A 24,083-nucleotide genomic window follows, 5' to 3' on the forward strand; every position below is an offset into this window, starting at 1 on the left:
TCCTCTAAATGAGCAGCAATTACCAAATCATCGGCATACATAACGTGGTTGACCAATAGGGAGCCATCCCTTGACCGCACCCAGGCATCGATCAGCCTCCCATTATATCTGTACCAAATGGAAATTCCTCCAGTACAGCTATTGAAGGCTTCACGAACTACATGGTCAAAATAGATGTTAAATAATGTGGGAGCCAGAGGACATCCCTGTCGCACCCCAAGGTGTACAGGGAATGGCTCTGACTCCCGGCCACGTAGTTTTACCCAGGCCCGCTCACCATAATGAAGATCTTTAATGATCGTGAGCAAAGAGTCAGGGACTCTGAAAGCACGAAGAACAACACAGAGCCCAGGCCTACTGATGGTATCATAGGCCTTGACCAGGTCAATAAAGCAGAGATGTAGGTCTTGTTGGAATTCCCTACACCTCTGCTGTAGCAGACGGCACAGAAAATATGGCATCTGTGCAGGACTGCCCTTTCCTGAAACCGCATTGGGGCTCCAAAAGCCTCTCCTCACCGTGCCTAGCAAGGCGATGTTGAATAATCCTTGCCAGGACCTTTCCCGGCACACTGAGGAGTGAGATGCCCCTGTAGTTGTTACAGTCTGTGCAGTCACCCTTCTTAAAGAGGGGGACCACCAGGGCATTCTTCCCATCCTGCAGAACCCATCCAGTGGTCCAGACTGTTATGATGTCATGTAGGGCAGTCTGTGCACAAACGCCACCCTCCCTCAGCATTTCGTTAGGGATAATATCTGCCCGGTGCCTTTTCTGGTCTCAGACTCTGGATCGCCTTCAGTACTTCCTCAACAGATGGCATCTCAGCCAGCCACTCACAGGGGGTGACTTCTTCCATTATTTGAGGCACTGCAGCCTCAGCAGGGTCATCCCCACTTTGTCCCATGATGTTTTCCAGGCTGAGGGATTTCCCCTCCCCCAGGTCCTCACAGAAACGCTCAGAAAATCTGCAAACCTGTTCCTGGGGGTTGGAAATTGGATCACAGTTCTTTCCCCTAATGATGATAATAGGTATGACACTGCAGGTTACTTTTTGATGGAGTTAAATAGGGATTTGTGATCACGGGCCACTGAGGCAGACTTCATCTCCTCAGCAACCCGCGACCACCACCCATCCTTGCAGCGCCTCACGGCTCTCCGAACCTCCGAACGAAAGCTGCGGTAAGCCTCCTCATTCTCCGACGTGGGATGCTGTAGACGATTAGAGTGGGCCTGTCGCTTTTTCAACCATCCTGAACACCTCCTCTGTCAGCCAGGGTCTCTAGGGAGGTCTGGACCGCATACCCAACGCAGCCATTGCAGCTGCATGAGTCACAGTCCTAAACCACGCCCATTTACCCTCGACATCAGGAGTGTGGTACGATGCCAACCCCAGCCGCAAGCGATGATGAAATTCTCGTTTGCAACTTCCATCAGCTAGCTGAGACCAGGCCACCTTAGGTTGGAATGGGGTCCTGGGTGTACACCCACCACCGGAGTGGAAGAATGGTAGGCGCATCTTACAGATGACAAGTCGATGGTCAGATAGCAGATCAGCTCCACGATAGGTCCTGGTGTCAAGGACATGGGCTCGCATCCGCTGATCCGTCACTATGTAGTCCAGCAGATGTTCTTGCTTGGACCCGGTATTCATCCATGATGTTGTGTGGATGCACCGATGCCGGAAGAGCGTGTTGGTAATTACAAGCCCATGGGCTGCACAACATCTAGCAGCCTCCTATCGTTGTTATTGAGTTGATCTGGCCCATGTCTTCCAATCACTCCAAACCAGGTGTCAGCATCATGACCAGCTCGGGCATTGAAGTCACCCAACAAGATGACTCTATCCCGAGGGGCCACTTTAGCCAGCACCTGTGACAGGAGGTGATATATAGCATCTGACTCATCGGCCTTGCCTGTATCCCTCCATGGATGTTCGTCTTCGGTGGGGGCATAAGTAACCACGACCACCACTCCTCGCCTCCGGTTGATGGGAAGGTGAGCCCAAAGTAGCCTGGGGCTTACAGCTTCCCACACCTCACTGCCACGCTCCCACGCCCCCTTCATTTATTTGTTCAGAAGAAGAGCCACACCCTGTTGTTTGGCAGTCTCCTGCCCCGTGGCAGGAGCCAGAGCCGCTCCACCGGACCTCCTGAATGCCACAGAGATCCAGGCGGTACCGGTCCAGCTCCCGACAGAGGAGTGGCAGACTCTCCTCCACAGTGAGCGTTCGAACATTCCACGTGGCCATCCGTAGTGGCTTTTCGTTGTTTCTGGAGGTGCCCCGAGGGTAAAGATTCAATCTCCTGGCTCCACCAGATGGGGAATGGCCAGGCGACGCCTGTCCCCCCGGGGCCTCCAGGACAAGCTTATTAGTTAGATATTTCAGTCGTGGTTTAGTGGCAATTTATTACCAGCCCCTCGTACCCATCCAGAGCCCCCATTTAGCCACTGTGGTGGTCACAGACGCCATGAGCGGAGAGACCAATCGGAATTGGCCCTCCCCCCCACAGCACTGTCCACGACAGCGTTGCCGGACATCCACTCACACACACACATCGACTTAAACACATGCACATCGACTCACACGCACACATGGACTTAGACACATTATTATTTTAAATTTTACTAACTTCATTTTAAAATATTAGTTGTCTGCGCACACACACACACACCACGCACACACATTGACCAACACACACACATCGACTGACACACACACATATCGACTTACAAACACACATGGACTCACACACACACACATCGACTCACACACACATCGACGTACACACACAGACACACTGACTTACAGACACACATCGACCCACACACACACATCGACTTACAAACACACATAGCGACTCACACACACACATTGACTTTCACACACACATATATTGACTCACACACATCGATTTATACGCACACACTATTTTTTTTCACTTACACACACACACATCAACTCACACACACACATAGACTTACACACACACGAAGAAATGGACTTACAAACTCACATGGAGACATGCACACACACCGACTAACACACACAGACACATCGACTTACACTCATACATCGACTCACACACACACATCGACTTACAAACACACATAGCGACTCACACACACATGGACTTTCACACACATATACAGTGAGGGAAAAAAGTATTTGATCCCCTGCTGATTTTGTAGGTTTGCCCACTGACAAATAAATGATCAGTCTATAATTTTAATGGTAGGTTTATTTGAACAGTGAGAGACAGAATAACAACAACAAAATCCAGAAAAACGCATGTCAAAAATGTGATACATTTATTTGCATTTTAATGAGGGAAATAAGTATTTGACCCCTTTACAAAACATGACTTAGTACTTGGTGGCAAAACCCTTGTTGGCAATCACAGAGGTCAGACGTTTCTTGTAGTTGGCCACCAGGTTTGCACACATCACAGTAGGGATTTTGTCCCACTCCTCTTTGCAAATCTTCTCCAAGTCATTAAGGTTTCGAGGCTGACGTTTGGCAACTCGAACCTTCAGCTCCCTCCACAGATTTTCTATGGGATTAAGGTCTGGATACTGGCTAGGCCACTCCAGGATCTTAATGTGCTTCTTCTTGAGCCACTCTTTTGTTGCCTTGGCCGTGTGTTTTGGGTCATGGTCATGCTGGAATACCCATCCACGACCCATTTTCAATGCCCTGGCTGAGGGAAGGAGGTTCTCACCCAAGATTTGACGGTACATGGCCCCGTTCATCGTCCCTTTGATGCGGTGAAGTTGTCCTGTCCCCTTAGCAGAAAAACACCCCCAAAGCATAATATTTCCACCTCCATGTTTGACGGTGGGGATGGTGTTCTTGGGGTCATAGGCAGCATTCCTCATCCTCCAAACACAGCGAGTTGAGTTGATGCCAAAGAGCTCCATTTTGGTCTCATCTGACCACAACACTTTCACTCAGTTGTCCTCTGAATCATTCAGATGTTCATTGGCAAACTTCAGACGGGCATGTATATGTGCTTTCTTGAGCAGGGGGACCTTGCGGGCGCTGCAGGATTTCAGTCCTTCACGGCGTAGTGTGTTACCAACTGTTTTCTTGGTGACTATGGTCCCAGCTGCCTTGAAATCATTGACAAGATCCTCCCGTGTAGTTCTGGGCTGATTCCTCACCGTTCTCATGATCATTGCAACTCCACGAGGTGAGATCTTGCATGGAGCCCCAGGCCGAGGGAGATTGACAGTTCTTTTGTGTGTCTTCCATTTGCCCAATAATCGCACCAAGTGTTGTCACCTTCTCACCAAGCTGCTTGGCGATGGTCTTGTAGCCCATTCCAGCCTTATGTAGGTCTACAATCTTGTCCCTGACATCCTTGGAGAGCTCTTTGGTCTTGGCCATGGTGGAGAGTTTGGAATCTGATTGATTGATTGCTTCTGTGAATAGGTGCCTTTTATACAGGTGTAATGGGTCCCGGAGACACTTGTAGAGGTAACTTCTTTATTACAATCCAACACTCCAACAGTCCAACAGTCCAACTACTCTGTTACAGCCTAGGTACACAGCCTAGATACACTACTCTGGCTACGCTCTGGAACTCGCCCTCACAAGCACGTAGAGCCGGGAGTTCCAGAGTCCCACCACTCGCTCTTACAGCATCCCAGGGTCCTCAGATGGCTGGTCTTGGGTCTTGGGTCTTGAGCTACAACTGGCCCTGATCGTCCAGGGAGCTCCCCTTTTATGCCTAGTCCCCAACGAAGGATGGGGCCGTGTGCGCCCCCAGATATCCCACAGAGCACACACAGCCCCCCCCCCCCCCCCCCCCCCCCGTTGATGGCGCCAAGCGGCTTAAGCGCCTGGGCCGCCCGGGAACCCAACGCCTGGCGCCAAGAGGCTTAAGCGTCTGACCCGCCTGGGAACCCAGCGCCTGGCGCGAAGGGGCCCAAGCGCCTGGCCCGCCCAGGGTCCCAGAGCCCCCAGCAGCCCCTCCCTTCTTATGTCACTACACAGGTAACAAGCTGAGATTCGGAGCACTCCCTTTAAGAGTGTGCTCCTAATCTCAGCTCGTTACCTGTATAAAAGACACCTGGCAGCCAGAAATCTTTCTGATTGAAAGGGGGTCAAATACTTATTTCCCTCATTAAAATGCAAATCAATTTATAACATTTTTGACATGCGTTTTATGGATTTTTGTAGTTGTTATTCTGTCTCTCACTGTTCAAATAAACCTACCATTAAAATTATAGACTGATCATTTCTTTGTCAGTGGGCAAACGTACAAAATCAGCAGGGGATCAAATACTTTTTTCCTTCACTGTATACTTAACAGACTGTTGGGGCAAGTGCTGTTAGTGAGCACCTAGGAAGTGGGCACACACACCCAAACACTCACCCATACACTCACCCATTCACTCACCCACACACTCTATGAGTCTCTGGGTATTTGTGAGTCTCTATGGATCTCTATGAGTACGGGTCTCTATGAGTTTGTATCGGTCTCTGTGAGTCTATATCGGTATCTATGAGTACGGGTCTCTGTGGGTCTCTATGAATCACTGGGTATCTGTGAATCTGTATGGGTATCTATGAGGCTCTGGGGTCTCAGCGAGTCTGTATTGGTCTCTATATGTATGCGTCTCTGTGGGTCTCTATGAATCACTCGGTATTTGTGAGTCTGTATGGGTCTCTATGAGTCTCTGGGTCTCTATGAGTCTCTGGGTCTCTATGAGTCTGTAGAAACACGCGTTCAGAGTTTTTGTCTGCCGCGTTCAGAGTGTTTGTCTGACAAAGAGCTACGCAGCTCGGCGAGGCGTCTGTTGATCCCTCGCAGATGGAGACAGTGGACAGACGCTGTTTGTGCCCAGAAGCGTCCTCGAGGCTCATTGTATGCGAGGCGTGCTGCAGCTCGTTGGCGTGGGATGTACCCGTCTGTGTGTGTCTCTGTGTGTCAGTGTGTATGTGTCTATGTATGTGCCTGTTTCAGTGTGTGTGTCTGTGTCAGTGTCTATGTGTGTGTCTGTGTGTGTCTATGTCAGTGTGTCTGTGTGTTGGCACAGTAGGGGGCACAGGTGGTACATCAGCAGTCATTTCAGTCAGTCGACCCATGGCACCTGGGTCTGCCCTGTGACCTGTCAGCGGGTGTTTGACACTTCACGTGGCCTTAACGTGGACATAGCCTGGCACAAGCGCCGTAGTGACATGACCGCGACTTGGCGGCGACTTGGCGGCGAATGGCGGTGGTTGTGTGTGTCAGTGTCTGTGTGTGTCAGTGTCTTGTCTCTCTCTCTCAAAATGTAACGCAACTTCTAATTTAGCATTGTTTAGAAGAACGTAATCAGCCAGGCTATGCGTTAATTGTGTGTTGACCGACTCTATGTGTTGCATTGCATTACATTTCCAAATATTACTAAGTTTGTTTGATTAAGTGTGTTTTCTCTCTCTCTCTGTGTCCTCGTGTTGTTGCTCTAGTATTTCCTGCAGTCACGAAAGCTCCAAATCTCTCATTGGCATGCTAATTTCTCTACCCCCTCTCTCTCTGCCCTTCTCTCTCTCCATTTAAGGCCTCGACACAGAGGCGTTGTTTCTCTGTGTGCCTATGTGTGTCTCTCTCTGTGTGTCTCTGTGTTATCTCTCTCTGCTTATCTTTAGAAGAACGTAATCAACCAGGTAGGGTGTCGACTGTTATGTTATCCGACTCTCTGTGTTGTATTCATTATATTTCTATGTTTACTAGGTTTATTTCCTCTTTTATTTGTACCTGATAATGATTGCTTGTGTTGCAATCGAAACGTCGTATGCTATTACGCTTTGGTTCTTTCGGTAAAGTCACGTAGGTATGAAATAAAATAAATAAAATAAATGTCCTTTTATACCTACGTGACTTTACCGAAAAAACCAAAGAGTATGGATCCATGCAGTCATGAAAGCTTCAAATCAAGATTGTCGTATACTATTATTACATTTATTTTTTCTTTCTACGTAACTTTACCGAAAGAACCAAAGAGTAATTCCTGCAGTCACGAAAGCTCCAAATCAAGCTTGTCCTTCCTGTCTATTGTATGCATTAAAACAGCCTCCTACCGTTGTTATTGACCTGATCTGGCCCATGCCTTCCAATCACTCCAGACCAGGTGGTAGCATCATGACCAACTCGGGCATTGAAGTCACCCAACAGGATGACTCTATCCCGAGGGGCCACTTTAGCTAGCACCTGTGAAAGGAGCTCATAGAAGGCATCTAACTCATCGGCCTTGCCTGCATCCCTCCACGGATGTCCGTCTTGGGTGGGGGCAAAGGTAGCCACAACCACCACTCTTCGCCTCTGGTTGATGGGAAGGCAAGCCCAAAGTAGCCTGGGGCTCACAGTTTCCCACACCTCACCACCATGCTCCCATGCCCTCTTCATTATTTTCAGAAGAAGAACCACTCCCTTTTGTTTAGCAGTCTCCTGCCCCGAGTAGAAGACTGTCCACACCTCATGGTGGCAGGAGCCAGAGCTAGTCCACTGCACCTCCTGAATACCACAGATATCCAAGCGGTACCAGTCCAGCTCCCGACAGAGGAGTGGCAGCCTCTCCTCCAGAGTGAGCATTCAAAGATTTCACGTGGCCACCCACAGTGGCTTTTTGCTGTTTCTGGAGGAACCCCAAGGGTAAGGATGTAGTCTCCTGTCTCCACCAAATGGGGTTTAGTCAGGAGACGTCGTGGATGCCTGTCCCCATGGGGCCTCCGGGGCAAGCTTAATTCGAATTCTATTTCGTGGTTTTGTGGTACAAAGATGTGTGTGCATGTGGTACACACATGCACACACATGCAACAACAACAACCGCCATTCGCCACTAAGTGGCGGTGATGTCACCACGATGCTTGTGCCAGGCTATGTGCACCTTGAGGCCAAGTGAAGTGTTGAAAGCCCGCTGGCAGGTCATGCGGCAAACCCAGGTGCCACGGGTCGACTGACTGAGACGACTGGCTGATGCACCACCTGTGCCCCTGACTGTGCCAACCTGCTGTGCTTTAGCCACCCGGTGCTCCGCTCGTTGTTGTGAGCGTCGCTCCTTCGCCCTCCGTTGTTGTTGGAGAGCGACTGCCTACAACTGCCCGGTAGCGTCCTTCACGAGCCTCCTCCACTGAGGCCGATCTTGACACCGCTGGTACCAGTCATTGGCAAGTCCACTCAGCTCCACGTCCTCCTGTACCACATTAGTCCATCTCTTCTCTTGCCGGTGCTGTGCCTGTTTAGCCCCCTCTATCCAGCCGAACAAAAGCTGTTTAGGCATGCAGTGGCTGGGCATGGCCCAGCCAATGCAGCGTTGCCTGCCGGAGGAGCCCACCGATTGGACTTTGCCCAGATATTTCAAGGATACGTGAGCTCCTCACACAATCCAGCCTTGTTAAACCCAGGATGGATCGTAGGCAGGCCATCTAAATGTTACTAACTGGTGAAGATGTTCCATTAGGGGGGTCCACGTTTTGCAAGCGTAGAGAAGGGAGGGAATGACCGTGGCCGAGAAGACCTGAAGCTTTGTGCGGAGCGACAGACCAGGTAGCTTCCACACAGCGTTACGCAACCGATGAAAAGATATTGCCGCTCGACTGATTCGGAGTGAGACCTCTGCTGTTAAAATGGAGCCGGTCATGAGCACACTGCCCAGGTATGGGAAACTCTCCACTCTCTCCCAACACCGATTGGGAGTTGTGGGGGTGGAGTGTCCGATGGTACAAAATACCCAGCCAGGTGCTAAGCTTTGGTGGGGCTGACGGTAAGGCCCCACCTCTTAGTGGCATGCTCCAGTTTCAGCAGCAGCATCTCCAACTCCTCTAAATGAGCAGCAATTACCAAATCATCGGCATACATAACGTGGTTGACCAATAGGGAGCCATCCCTTGACCGCACCCAGGCATCGACCAGCCTCCCATTATATCTGTACCAAATGGAAATTCCTCCAGTACAGCTATTGAAGGCTTCACGAACTACATGGTCAAAATAGATGTTAAATAATGTGGGAGCCAGAGGACATCCCTGTCGCACCCCAAGGTGTACAGGGAATGGCTCTGACTCCCGGCCACGTAGTTTTACCCAGGCCCGCTCACCATAATGAAGATCTTTAATGATCGTGAGCAAAGAGTCAGGGACTCTGAAAGCACGAAGAACAACACAGAGCCCAGGCCTACTGATGGTATCATAGGCCTTGACCAGGTCAATAAAGCAGAGATGTAGGTCTTGTTGGAATTCCCTACACCTCTGCTGTAGCAGACGGCACAGAAAATATGGCATCTGTGCAGGACTGCCCTTTCCTGAAACCGCATTGGGGCTCCAAAAGCCTCTCCTCACCGTGCCTAGCAAGGCGATGTTGAATAATCCTTGCCAGGACCTTTCCCGGCACACTGAGGAGTGAGATGCCCCTGTAGTTGTTACAGTCTGTGCAGTCACCCTTCTTAAAGAGGGGGACCACCAGGGCATTCTTCCCATCCTGCAGAACCCATCCAGTGGTCCAGACTGTTATGATGTCATGTAGGGCAGTCTGTGCACAAACGCCACCCTCCCTCAGCATTTCGTTAGGGATAATATCTGCCCGGTGCCTTTTCTGGTCTCAGACTCTGGATCGCCTTCAGTACTTCCTCAACAGATGGCATCTCAGCCAGCCACTCACAGGGGGTGACTTCTTCCATTATTTGAGGCACCGCAGCCTCAGCAGGGTCATCCCCACTTTGTCCCATGATGTTTTCCAGGCTGAGGGATTTCCCCTCCCCCAGGTCCTCACAGAAACGCTCAGAAAATCTGCAAACCTGTTCCTGGGGGTTGGAAATTGGATCACAGTTCTTTCCCCTAATGATGATAATAGGTATGAAACTGCAGGTTACTTTTTGATGGAGTTAAATAGGGATTTGTGATCACGGGCCACTGAGGCAGACTTCATCTCCTCAGCAACCCGCGACCACCACCCATCCTTGCAGCGCCTCACGGCTCTCCGAACCTCCGAGCGAAAGCTGCGGTAAGCCTCCTCATTCTCCGACGTGGGATGCTGTAGACGATTAGAGTGGGCCTGTCGCTTTTTCAACCATCCTGAACACCTCCTCTGTCAGCCAGGGTCTCTAGGGAGGTCTGGACCGCATACCCAACGCAGCCATTGCAGCTGCATGAGTCACAGTCCTAAACCACGCCCATTTACCCTCGACATCAGGAGTGTGGTACGATGCCAACCCCAGCCGCAAGCGATGATGAAATTCTCGTTTGCAACTTCCATCAGCTAGCTGAGACCAGGCCACCTTAGGTTGGAATGGGGTCCTGGGTGTACACCCACCACCGGAGTGGAAGAATGGTAGGCGCATCTTACAGATGACAAGTCGATGGTCAGATAGCAGATCAGCTCCACGATAGGTCCTGGTGTCAAGGACATGGGCTCGCATCCGCTGGTCCGTCACTATGTAGTCCAGCAGATGTTCTTGCTTGGACCCGGTATTCATCCATGATGTTGTGTGGATGCACCGATGCCGGAAGAGCGTGTTGGTAATTACAAGCCCATGGGCTGCACAACATCTAGCAGCCTCCTATCGTTGTTATTGAGTTGATCTGGCCCATGTCTTCCAATCACTCCAAACCAGGTGTCAGCATCATGACCAGCTCGGGCATTGAAGTCACCCAACAAGATGACTCTATCCCGAGGGGCCACTTTAGCCAGCACCTGTGACAGGAGGTCATATATAGCATCTGACTCATCGGCCTTGCCTGTATCCCTCCATGGATGTTCGTCTTCGGTGGGGGCATAAGTAACCACGACCACCACTCCTCGCCTCCGGTTGATGGGAAGGTGAGCCCAAAGTAGCCTGGGGCTTACAGCTTCCCACACCTCACTGCCACGCTCCCACGCCCCCTTCATTTATTTGTTCAGAAGAAGAGCCACACCCTGTTGTTTGGCAGTCTCCTGCCCCGTGGCAGGAGCCAGAGCCGCTCCACCGGACCTCCTGAATGCCACAGAGATCCAGGCGGTACCGGTCCAGCTCCCGACAGAGGAGTGGCAGACTCTCCTCCACAGTGAGCGTTCGAACATTCCACGTGGCCATCCGTAGTGGCTTTTCGTTGTTTCTGGAGGTGCCCCGAGGGTAAAGATTCAATCTCCTGGCTCCACCAGATGGGGAATGGCCAGGCGACGCCTGTCCCCCCGGGGCCTCCAGGACAAGCTTAATTCGAATTCTATTTCGTGGTTTTGTGGTACAAAGATGTGTGTGCATGTGGACTTTGCCCAGATATTTCAAGGATACGTGAGCTCCTCACACAATCCAGCCTTGTTAAACCCAGGATGGATCGTAGGCAGGCCATCTAAATGTTACTAACTGGTGAAGATGTTCCATTAGGGGGGTCCACGTTTTGCAAGCGTAGAGAAGGGAGGGAATGACCGTGGCCGAGAAGACCTGAAGCTTTGTGCGGAGCGACAGACCAGGTAGCTTCCACACAGCGTTACGCAACCGATGAAAAGATATTGCCGCTCGACTGATTCGGAGTGAGACCTCTGCTGTTAAAATGGAGCCGGTCATGAGCACACTGCCCAGGTATGGGAAACTCTCCACTCTCTCCCAACACCGATTGGGAGTTGTGGGGGTGGAGTGTCCGATGGTACAAAATACCCAGCCAGGTGCTAAGCTTTGGTGGGGCTGACGGTAAGGCCCCACCTCTTAGTGGCATGCTCCAGTTTCAGCAGCAGCATCTCCAACTCCTCTAAATGAGCAGCAATTACCAAATCATCGGCATACATAACGTGGTTGACCAATAGGGAGCCATCCCTTGACCGCACCCAGGCATCGATCAGCCTCCCATTATATCTGTACCAAATGGAAATTCCTCCAGTACAGCTATTGAAGGCTTCACGAACTACATGGTCAAAATAGATGTTAAATAATGTGGGAGCCAGAGGACATCCCTGTCGCACCCCAAGGTGTACAGGGAATGGCTCTGACTCCCGGCCACGTAGTTTTACCCAGGCCCGCTCACCATAATGAAGATCTTTAATGATCGTGAGCAAAGAGTCAGGGACTCTGAAAGCACGAAGAACAACACAGAGCCCAGGCCTACTGATGGTATCATAGGCCTTGACCAGGTCAATAAAGCAGAGATGTAGGTCTTGTTGGAATTCCCTACACCTCTGCTGTAGCAGACGGCACAGAAAATATGGCATCTGTGCAGGACTGCCCTTTCCTGAAACCGCATTGGGGCTCCAAAAGCCTCTCCTCACCGTGCCTAGCAAGGCGATGTTGAATAATCCTTGCCAGGACCTTTCCCGGCACACTGAGGAGTGAGATGCCCCTGTAGTTGTTACAGTCTGTGCAGTCACCCTTCTTAAAGAGGGGGACCACCAGGGCATTCTTCCCATCCTGCAGAACCCATCCAGTGGTCCAGACTGTTATGATGTCATGTAGGGCAGTCTGTGCACAAACGCCACCCTCCCTCAGCATTTCGTTAGGGATAATATCTGCCCGGTGCCTTTTCTGGTCTCAGACTCTGGATCGCCTTCAGTACTTCCTCAACAGATGGCATCTCAGCCAGCCACTCACAGGGGGTGACTTCTTCCATTATTTGAGGCACTGCAGCCTCAGCAGGGTCATCCCCACTTTGTCCCATGATGTTTTCCAGGCTGAGGGATTTCCCCTCCCCCAGGTCCTCACAGAAACGCTCAGAAAATCTGCAAACCTGTTCCTGGGGGTTGGAAATTGGATCACAGTTCTTTCCCCTAATGATGATAATAGGTATGACACTGCAGGTTACTTTTTGATGGAGTTAAATAGGGATTTGTGATCACGGGCCACTGAGGCAGACTTCATCTCCTCAGCAACCCGCGACCACCACCCTTCCTTGCAGCGCCTCACGGCTCTCCGAACCTCCGAGCGAAAGCTGCGGTAAGCCTCCTCATTCTCCGACGTGGGATGCTGTAGACGATTAGAGTGGGCCTGTCGCTTTTTCAACCATCCTGAACACCTCCTCTGTCAGCCAGGGTCTCTAGGGAGGTCTGGACCGCATACCCAACGCAGCCATTGCAGCTGCATGAGTCACAGTCCTAAACCACGCCCATTTACCCTCGACATCAGGAGTGTGGTACGATGCCAACCCCAGCCGCAAGCGATGATGAAATTCTCGTTTGCAACTTCCATCAGCTAGCTGAGACCAGGCCACCTTAGGTTGGAATGGGGTCCTGGGTGTACACCCACCACCGGAGTGGAAGAATGGTAGGCGCATCTTACAGATGACAAGTCGATGGTCAGATAGCAGATCAGCTCCACGATAGGTCCTGGTGTCAAGGACATGGGCTCGCATCCGCTGGTCCGTCACTATGTAGTCCAGCAGATGTTCTTGCTTGGACCCGGTATTCATCCATGATGTTGTGTGGATGCACCGATGCCGGAAGAGCGTGTTGGTAATTACAAGCCCATGGGCTGCACAACATCTAGCAGCCTCTTATCGTTGTTATTGAGTTGATCTGGCCCATGTCTTCCAATCACTCCAAACCAGGTGTCAGCATCATGACCAGCTCGGGCATTGAAGTCACCCAACAAGATGACTCTATCCCGAGGGGCCACTTTAGCCAGCACCTGTGACAGGAGGTCATATATAGCATCTGACTCATCGGCCTTGCCTGTATCCCTCCATGGATGTTCGTCTTCGGTGGGGGCATAAGTAACCACGACCACCACTCCTCGCCTCCGGTTGATGGGAAGGTGAGCCCAAAGTAGCCTGGGGCTTACAGCTTCCCACACCTCACTGCCACGCTCCCACGCCCCCTTCATTTATTTGTTCAGAAGAAGAGCCACACCCTGTTGTTTGGCAGTCTCCTGCCCCGTGGCAGGAGCCAGAGCCGCTCCACCGGACCTCCTGAATGCCACAGAGATCCAGGCGGTACCGGTCCAGCTCCCGACAGAGGAGTGGCAGACTCTCCTCCACAGTGAGCGTTCGAACATTCCACGTGGCCATCCGTAGTGGCTTTTCGTTGTTTCTGGAGGTGCTCCGAGGGTAAAGATTCAATCTCCTGGCTCCACCAGATGGGGAATGGCCAGGCGACGCCTGTCCCCCCGGGGCCTCCAGGACAAGCTTATTAGTTAGATATTTCAGTCGTGGTTTAGTGGCAATTTATTACCAGCCCCTCGTACCCATCCAGAGCCCCCATTTAGCCACTGTGGTGGTCACAGACGCCATGAGCGGAGAGACCAATCGGAATTGGCCCTCCCCCCCACAGCACTGTCCACGACAGCATTGCCGGACATCCACTCACACACACACATCGACTTAAACACATGCACATCGACTCACACGCACACATGGACTTAGACACATTATTATTTTAAATTTTACTAACTTCATTTTAAAATATTAGTTGTCTGCGCACACACACACACACCACGCACACACATTGACCAACACACACACATCGACTGACACACACACATATCGACTTACAAACACACATGGACTCACACACACACACACATCGACTCACACACACATCGACGTACACACACAGACACACTGACTTACAGACACACATCGACCCACACACACACATCGACTTACAAACACACATAGCGACTCACACACACACATTGACTTTCACACACACGTATATTGACTCACACACATCGATTTATACGCACACACTATTTGTTTTCACTTACACACACACACATCAACTCACACACACACATAGACTTACACACACACGAAGAAATGGACTTACAAACTCACATGGAGACATGCACACACACCGACTAACACACACAGACACATCGACTTACACTCATACATCGACTCACACACACACATCGACTTACAAACACACATAGCGACTCACACACACATGGACTTTCACACACATATACAGTGAGGGAAAAAAGTATTTGATCCCCTGCTGATTTTGTAGGTTTGCCCACTGACAAAAACAGTGAGAGACAGAATAACAACAACAAAATCCAGAAAAACGCATGTCAAAAATGTTATACATTTATTTGCATTTTAATGAGGGAAATAAGTATTTGACCCCTTTACAAAACATGACTTAGTACTTGGTGGCAAAACCCTTGTTGGCAATCACAGAGGTCAGACGTTTCTTGTAGTTGGCCACCAGGTTTGCACACATCACAGTAGGGATTTTGTCCCACTCCTCTTTGCAAATCTTCTCCAAGTCATTAAGGTTTCGAGGCTGACGTTTGGCAACTCGAACCTTCAGCTCCCTCCACAGATTTTCTATGGGATTAAGGTCTGGATACTGGCTAGGTCACTCCAGGATCTTAATGTGCTTCTTCTTGAGCCACTCTTTTGATGCCTTGGCCGTGTGTTTTGGGTCATTGTCATGCTGGAATACCCATCCACGATCCATTTTCAATGCCCTGGCTGAGGGAAGGAGGTTCTCACCCAAGATTTGACAGTACATGGCCCCGTTCATCGTCCCTTTGATGCGGTGAAGTTGTCCTGTCCCCTTAGCAGAAAAACACCCCCAAAGCATAATGTTTCCACCTCCATGTTTGACGGTGGGGATGGTGTTCTTGGGGTCATAGGCAGCATTCCTCATCCTCCAAACACGGTGAGTTGAGTTGATGCCAAAGAGCTCAATTTTAGTCTCATCTGGCCACAACACTTTCACCCAGTTGTCCTCTGAATCATTCAGATGTTCATTGGCAAACTTCAGACGGGCATGTATATGTGCTTTCTTGAGCAGGGGAACCTTGCGGGCACTGCAGGATTTCAGTCCTTCACGGCGTAGTGTGTTACCAATTGTGTTCTTGGTGACTATGGTCCCAGCTGCCTTGAGATCATTGACAAGATCCTCCTGTGTAGTTCTGGGCTGATTCCTCACCGTTCTCATGATCATTTCAACTCCACGAGGTGAGATCTTGCATGGAGCCCCAGGCCGAGGGAGATTGACAGTTCTTTTGTGTTTCTTCCATTTGCGAATAATCGCAAACTGTTTTCACCTTCTCACCAAGCTGCTTGGCGATGGTCTTGTAGCCCATTCCAGCCTTGTGTAGGTCTACAATCTTGTCCCTGACATTCTTGGAGAGCTATTTGGTCTTGGCCATGGTGGAGAGTTTGGAATCTGATTGATTGATTGCTTCTGTGAACAGGTGTCTTTTATACAGGTAACAAGCTGAGATTAGGAGCACTCCCTTTAAGAGTGTGCTCCTAATCTCAGCTCGTTACCTGTATAAAAGACACCTGGCAGCCAGAAATCTTTCTGATTGAGAGGGGATCAAATACTTATTTCCCTCATTAAAATGCAAATCAATTTATACCATTTCTGACATGCGTTTTTCTGGATTTTATTGTTGTTATTCTGTCTCTCACCGTTCAAATAAACCTACCATTAAAATTATAGACTGATTATTTCGTTGTCAGTGGGCAAACGTACAAAATCAGCAGGGGATCAAATACTTTTTTCCCTCACTGTACATGGACTCCCGCACATCGATTTATATGCACACACTATTTTTTTTCACTTACACACACACACACATCGACTCACACACACACATGGACTTACACACACACACGAACAAATGGACTAACACACTCACATAGAGACATGCACACGCATCGACTAACACACACACATCGACTCATACACACACATCGACGCAGACACGCACATCAAATCACACGCACACATGGACATAGACACATATAAATATAAAAAAATGTACTAACTTAATTTTAAAATCTTAGTTGTCTACAGACACACACACCACGCACACACATTGACTAACACACACACATCGACTGACACACACATATCGACTCACGCACACACACATGTACTCTCACACACAAAGATCGACTCACACACACAGACACATCGACTCACACACACACACATATCGACGCAGACATGCACATCAAATCACACGCACACATGGATTTAGACACACACCTAAATATTCAAAAATGTACTAACTTAATTTTAAAATCTTAGTTGTCTACGGACACACACACCACGCACACACATTGACTAACACACACACATCGACTGACACACACACATATCGACTCACACACACTAATGGACTCACACACACACATGGACTTACGCACTGCAAATACACACATACATATCGACTTACAAAGACACAGCGATTCACACACACATGGACTTACACACATACATCGACTCACACACATCGATTTATACGCACACACGATTCACACACACACACACACCACGCACACACATTAACTAAGACACACACATCGACTGGAACACAGACATATCAACTCATGCACACACACATCGACTCGCATACACATCGACTGATACACACACACACACGGACGTAGACACATACTCATGGTGTCAGACACGCACATGGACTCACACGCACACAAGGACTTAGACCCAATAATAAAAATATTAATATTGACCGAATAAATTTAGAAATATTAGTTGTTAGTGCACAAACATAAATATTTTAATATTTCCAACGTGATTATTAAAATACCAGGTTTCTATGTACGTGAGTTTAGTGAAAGAAGCAAGGAATAGAAATATTATTTGCCTGCAAACAAACATTATTAATGTAATATTTGCAAGGTGATTATTTCAATAATAGGTTTACATCAACGTAAGTTTAGCGAAAGAAGCAAGGAAATTATACTTAACATTGCTGTGGTGAGGCCTAGTCCCGTGCAGAGCCCCCGGCCTCACCTAGATTGCCCAGCCGGCCGAGGTGGCCTCTTGGCAGGTTGGGGGCTGGGCTGCTACCCCCCCCACCATCCCCCTGTCCGCGCTACAATAATACTATCTAAGCGCTATAATATTAATATCTACGGACTCTGTAGTAGCAACTGCACATATTGGGGCGGGGGGGAGAAGAGGTCATCACACTGTAAAGAATTGACCTGAGCGTTTTGTGTTTTTTATAGCATTTTGAACGCGAAAGAAAATTTCCCCTCACCCCCACCCGTCCCCCCCACATCGCCATTGGGGAGACAAAGGTGTGGTGAATCCAAGTCCCGGGCGAAGCCGGGTAGTTAAGCTAGTATCGTAATATATAAACACCCAGGTCTGTGATTCTGTCATTCTGTCATTCTGTGACTAACGTGGCATGGATTGGTTGAAGTGCGTCACGTGACCTGGACCAAGCAGCCAACCAGAGGTGCGCCCCTCACAAACATGTACGCCCCCGAACAGGCACGGGTGGGATGACGTCCCCGACGCGCGCGTCATCACGCAGGTATGGGCGGTGATGTCAGCTCTCTTTCACAACACCTCAGCCGCGTTCGTGTGTAATAACGTCACGCCTCCAACCATGACAAGCGCACACAGCCTGTGGTGGGCCTTCATCCAGCAGTACATTTGAACAGCACTCATGTACAGTGCTGACTTTTTCCACTATGAAAGTAAAATAATATAACAAACACACAGCAATAATTTTTTTTTTTGGTGAAGTGGGAACAAGAGCTGCCGTGGTAAGAGGTTATAAAGGTAAGAAAGGGGGGAGGGGCAAGGGGGGAGAGAGAGTAATTATACACATACTAGATTGTTGGGGGGCAGCAGCTATACTCTTATATAAGCGCACAACTTCATCTATCCGTGATGAATGCTACACTTTCCGTCGTTTTCATGCAGGGAGTGCTGCAAACTTACGCGCCCCCTGCATGAACGACAGAGGCGCAGGGACAGATGTTCGATTACGTTGCCATCGATCTGCAGACAGCGGTTTTCTCGCATGGCCAGCTCTATGTCGCCTTATCTCGATCCCGAAATCCCAAACAGGTAAAAGTCTGCATCGAAACGAACCCTCAGCAAGGCCATCTACTTAACCATGAGAGAAAATTCACACGAGATGTCGTTTTCAATGAAGCCTTCCAGATGTAAAATGATATAAGCTTTTAATGAAGAAATAAAATTATCTAATTCAAAACATTGTACAATTCAAAGATGTTTCATTTTAAAACTTCAAAACGGAGCATCGGGTGCTTGCGTGAATGCATCGTTCGTGTGCAATTTTTTGTGACTTTCCTGGCCGAAGGCCGTAAATGGTTGTTCGGGGGCGCCATAGGCGCCCCCGAACAACCCCTAGTTAGTATATAGTAGTGTAGATATACTCTAGTACAAGCGGACCCCAACTTACACGAATTTGCGCTCATGTGCGGGGAGTACACGGAACCTAACCCACGCCGCGTACTTTGAGACCTTCCTGTAGTTTGCGTGGTCAATCTGCAGGGGTTTATTTGTATTATATATATTATTTTACTTTACAACAAAGGCCACTGCCACATAAAACCTACTCGCGAATCTGCGCAGCCGACATGCACAGGACAAAAAACACCCAAACATTATACTTACCAATATAAATATTGGTGGATTCTTGTCCTGGTGTTTTATCGGGGAAATTGCTGACGTCACACTTGTATATTCCACTGTCGTTAACTTGAATGTTAGATATTGACATTTGGATAAAATTGCTCGTGATGTCACCATTGCAGGTCGTTCGATGCTTGAAGGCTTCGTTGGAGATTGGCCTGAAATTATTATTCATATATATGCAGACCTGCAAGACAAAAGGTATTTTAACCGACGGCGGAAAGATGGGAAAGACAAACGTGTGGGTCAGAGAGATGGAGCTGATCAATGCGTTCGTCCTTAGTTGGGAAATCAAAAGCTTGCATAGCAGGCAGCTCACCTCAGCATTTCCAAAACTCCAGGTCATCCAAGTCTGTGGACTAGTTTTTTCATCTGATGTAAAGTTACACGTAAGAGTCAAGACCTTGCCAGCACTGATGCTTCCATGTGGCATCAGAGTAACTCTAACTGCTTCAAGCGGGTGTACGCACACTGCAAAGAGGCAAATGCACAATTAGTACGCAGTTAAATCCTCACAAAAATGGACAACAGAGAAGCCGAAATTTAGGTATTTTAATGTAAGATTGCAGAGCTGCTGCCGCGTCGGCGCGCGAGGCGGCTGTGTTAGTGTGAGAAATTTAACCGGTTAATGTAAAATCTGATTTTACATGAACAGGTGAAATTTTACACACTAACACGTCATCCACCGATCTCACATTAACATGCTAATTTCTCAAATTAACATCACTAGCCCCGCCCACTTTATTTATGGCCCTTGGGCCACACCCATTCTTAACCATTAAAACGGTCTGCCTCAGCAGCTTTACTTTGTTTTTCCTCCTGATGACGATCGCTTGTGTTGTGATCGAAACGTCGTAGTTTTTTGTTATTTTCTTTCAACCTATCTACGTGACTTTACCGAAAGACCCAAAGAATATGAATTCCTGCAGTCACGAAAGCTTTAAGTCAAGATTCACCCACTTACCTAATCATTAATTCACCCACAATCTCACTCACCTACCCACTCAATCATTCACTCACCCACTTAATCATTCACTCACCCACCATCTCACTCACTCACCATCTCACCTACCATCTCACTCACCAACTAAATCATTCACTCACCCACCAACCCACTCACCCATCATCTCACTCACACACGCTATCATTCACTCACCCACTCAATCATTCACTTACCCACTCAATCACTCACTCACTTATTCAATAAACCACTCACCCACCATTTCACTCACCGACCATCTCACACACCCACTCAATCATTCACTTGCCCACTCAATCATTCACTCACCCACCATCTCACTCATCCACCATCTTACTCGCCCACCATCTCACTCACCCAACATCTCACCCACTAAATAATTCACTCACCTGCCAACCCACTCACCCACCATCTCACTCACCCACTCAATAATTCACTCACTCAATCATTCATTTACCCACCATTTCACTCACGCACTCACCCACCATCTCACACACCCACTCAATCATTCACTCACCCACCATCTCACTCGCCCACCATCTCACTCAGCCACTAAATCATTCACTCACCCGCCAACCCACCTCACCCACAATCTCACCCACCCACTCAATCATTCACTCACCCACTCCATCATTCACTCACCCACTCAATCATTCACTAACCCACCAACCCACTCACCCACCATCTCACTCACCCACGATCACACTCACACAATCGTAGTGTGGTTAAATACGTGGCGCACACTGTAGTCCGAGGGCAACCGAGGACAAACACGTGCACATGTGCAACGTTAGGCTGCACGAACCGCCACCTAATTTGGAAGGGAAGCTGGTGCAAACCAGGTCAGCCCGGGTTTGCAAGCTGACACCGGAGGTGTTGCCAGGGAGACGTGCGATAAGGGGTGAGTAATGGCCTGACAGGCGCCAACCCTAAAGAGCCGGATAATTGGGAAGGGGATAAAAAGACGGACGTGAGAGCAGAGCGGGGTTTGTGTTGCTGGGGACCAGAGAAAGAAGACGTCTCGCCGTTGCCGCTCAAGCCAGGAACGAACCTCAACCCTTATGAGTCGCCGGGCGGGTGATGGTTGATCCCCCCGCCCGGGACGGACGAGTGAGTGGGTCTGAGGGAGTGTAGGCGAGGGCAGCAGTGGAACAGGGGTGCTGTGTGAGAAGCTGTGTGCAAGTTTCTGTGTGAGCGCCGCTGTGTGCAAGCCTCTGTGTGAGGGCTGCTGAGTGCGGAGCTTTGAGTGCGGAGCTGCTGAGAGCAAGAGCTGCCCTAAGCAGGTTAGCGAGGTGTAAAGTAGATAGGGGAATTTGGTTAACAAAAGTGACCGTATAGACAAAGATAGGAGTGCCTACAACTGGTACAAGAATAGGTTTATAAAGTATAAACATGTGACCTGTTACAAGGTGTCCGTCTAAGTGATTTTACATGATACTATACAATCATTCACTCACTCACCCGGTGAGGCCCACTGAGCTGTGTAGTTCTTTTTCAGAAGGGACCTGGACATCATAAATGATAGCTCAACCAAGTGGCTTATCATCACCATGTGGAAATTTATAGCAGCAGCCAAATACTCTCAATGCGTAATGTTGATTCTAAATGTGTAGGGAAAACAGGAGGACCTGGAAAATAATCCACACCACCATGGGGAGAGATGCAAAATCCTAGCCACCATGATGATGGGAGAGAGAGAGAGAGACTCAGCCTCCAAATATTCAGCAGCAGGCATCGTCAGGGTCAGGATCAAACCCACGACCTCCTGTATACCAGGCGAGGTAGTTAACATCTCCTAGCCACCGTGTCGCCCATATTCGGTTTATGTGGGTACATTACTTACCCAAACACAATATGAAGAAGGAAATGACCATGATGTTCATTTCTTTGACTTTTAAAGGCTTCTCTGGCTGGGACCTGGCAAAAAACAATCCATCAATTGATTTAATTGGACATGACAGACAGATTACTCACCAACACAGGAATCACATGCAGCCAATGCAAATGTTCAGTATCTCTCACGATCCTGCGATCTAATCCACTCCAGTCTCCTCTGTCTCTCAGTGTAATCACCATCACCACCATGGTCTATCCACTGCTGGATGGAGATCAATGTGGCGCTGGTGATGATGTCTCTACCCTGCGTGTTGGGGCAAGTTGACGTTTTTGGCAAATTAGCAACCCCATGAAGGCTGCCGGCACTGTGACACATGCAGACACACACGCAGACACCGGCAGACACACAGACACAGGCGCAGACACAAGGACACACACGCAGGCACACGGACACGCAGACACATACTCAGACACACAACAACCGCCATTCGCCACTAAGTGGCGGTAACATCACAACGATGCTTGTGCACCTTGAGGCCACGTGAAGTGTCGAACGGCCGCTGGCAGGTCACGGGGCAGACCCAGGTACCACGGGTCAACTGACTTAGATGAGTGGCTGATGCACCACCTGTGCCCCCTACTGTGCCAACTTGCTGTGCTTTAGCCACCCGGCGCTCCGCTTCTTGTTGTGAGCGTCGCTCATCCGCCCAGCCTTGTTGTTGGAGGGTGACTGCCTCCAACTGCCCAGTAGCGTCCTTCACGAGCCTGCTCCACAGAGGCCGATCTTGACACCGCTGGTACCAGTCATCAGCAAGTCCACTCAGCTGCACATCCTCCTGTACCACATAACTCCATCTCTCCTCTAGCCCGTGCAGTGCCCGTTTAGCCCCCTCGATCCGGCCGAACAAAAGCTGTTTAGGCATGCGGTGACTGGGCATGCGGGCTACATGGCCCAGCCAACGCAGCCTTGCTTGCCGGAGGAGCTCACCGATGGGACTTTGTCCAGATCTTTCAAGGATTTGTGAGCTCCTCACACAATCGAAGCCTGGTTAAACCCAGGATGGATCGTAGGCAGGCCAGCCTAAATGTTTCTAACCGGCGAAGATGTTCCATTAGGGGGGTCCACGTTTTGCAAGTGTAAAGAAGGGAGGAAATGACTGTGGCCGAGAAGACCTGAAGCTTCGTGTGGAGCGACAGACCAGGTAGCTTCCACACAACGTTGCGCAACCGATGAAAAGATAATGCCGCTCGAATGATTCGGAGTGAGACCTCTGCTCTTAAACCGGAGCTGGTCATGAGCACACTGCCCAGATATGGGAAACTCTCCACTTTCTCCACAACTGCCCCATCACGAATTGGGAGTTGTGGGGGTGGAGTGTCCAATGGTACAAAATACCCTAGATGGTGCTTAGTTTTGGTGGGGCTGATGGTAAGGCCCCACCTCTTAGTGGCAAGCTCCAGGTTTAGCAGCAGCTCCTCCAACTCCTCCTCTGAGTGAGCAGCGATTACCAGATCATCGGCATACATAACATGGTTGAGCAATAAGGAGCCATCCCTTGACCGCACTCGGGCATTGATCAGCCTCCTATTATATCTGTACCAAATGGAAATTCCTACCGGTACAGCTATTGAAGGCTTCACGAACTACATGGTCAAAATAGATGTTAAATAATGTGGGAGCTAAAGGACATCCCTGTCGCTCCCCAAGGTGAACAGGGAATGGCTCCGACTCCCGGCCACGTAGTTTTACCCAGGCCCGCTCACCATCATGAAGGTCCTTAATGATCGTGAGCAAAGAGTCAGGGACTCCGAAAACACGAAAATCAACCCAGAGTCCAGGCCTACTGATGGTATCATAGGCCTTGACCAGGTCAATAAAGCAGAGATGTAGATATTGTTGGAATTCCCCATACCTCTTCTGTACCAAACGGACAGAAAATAT

At 49.4% G+C, this 24,083-nt stretch overlaps 2 protein-coding genes across 3 annotated transcripts in view; one reads left to right on the plus strand and one right to left on the minus strand.

Moving 5' to 3' along the window:
- Positions 1-24,083, plus strand: part of LOC133361317 (zinc finger protein 91-like) — a gene marked incomplete at its 3' end in the record, with an annotated part of 1,159,662 nt that overhangs the window by 502,616 nt on the left and 632,963 nt on the right. The window lies entirely within an intron of this gene.
- LOC133361262 (uncharacterized) overlaps positions 1-24,083 on the minus strand; it is a 48,939-nt gene that overhangs the window by 20,379 nt on the left and 4,477 nt on the right. For both annotated transcript variants that reach the window (XM_061580172.1, XM_061580171.1), the window contains exons 3-5: positions 22,149-22,222; positions 19,646-19,797; positions 19,309-19,513 (exon numbers count right to left, since the gene is read on the minus strand). The gene's annotated coding sequence lies outside the window, so the exon portion shown is untranslated. The remainder of the gene's footprint in view (positions 1-19,308; positions 19,514-19,645; positions 19,798-22,148; positions 22,223-24,083) is intronic.

This window comes from Lethenteron reissneri, chromosome 72 (assembly GCF_015708825.2).
Source record: "Lethenteron reissneri isolate LAM-NWPU_2019-01 chromosome 72, ASM1570882v1, whole genome shotgun sequence".
Classification (NCBI taxonomy): Eukaryota; Metazoa; Chordata; class Hyperoartia; order Petromyzontiformes; family Petromyzontidae; genus Lethenteron; species Lethenteron reissneri.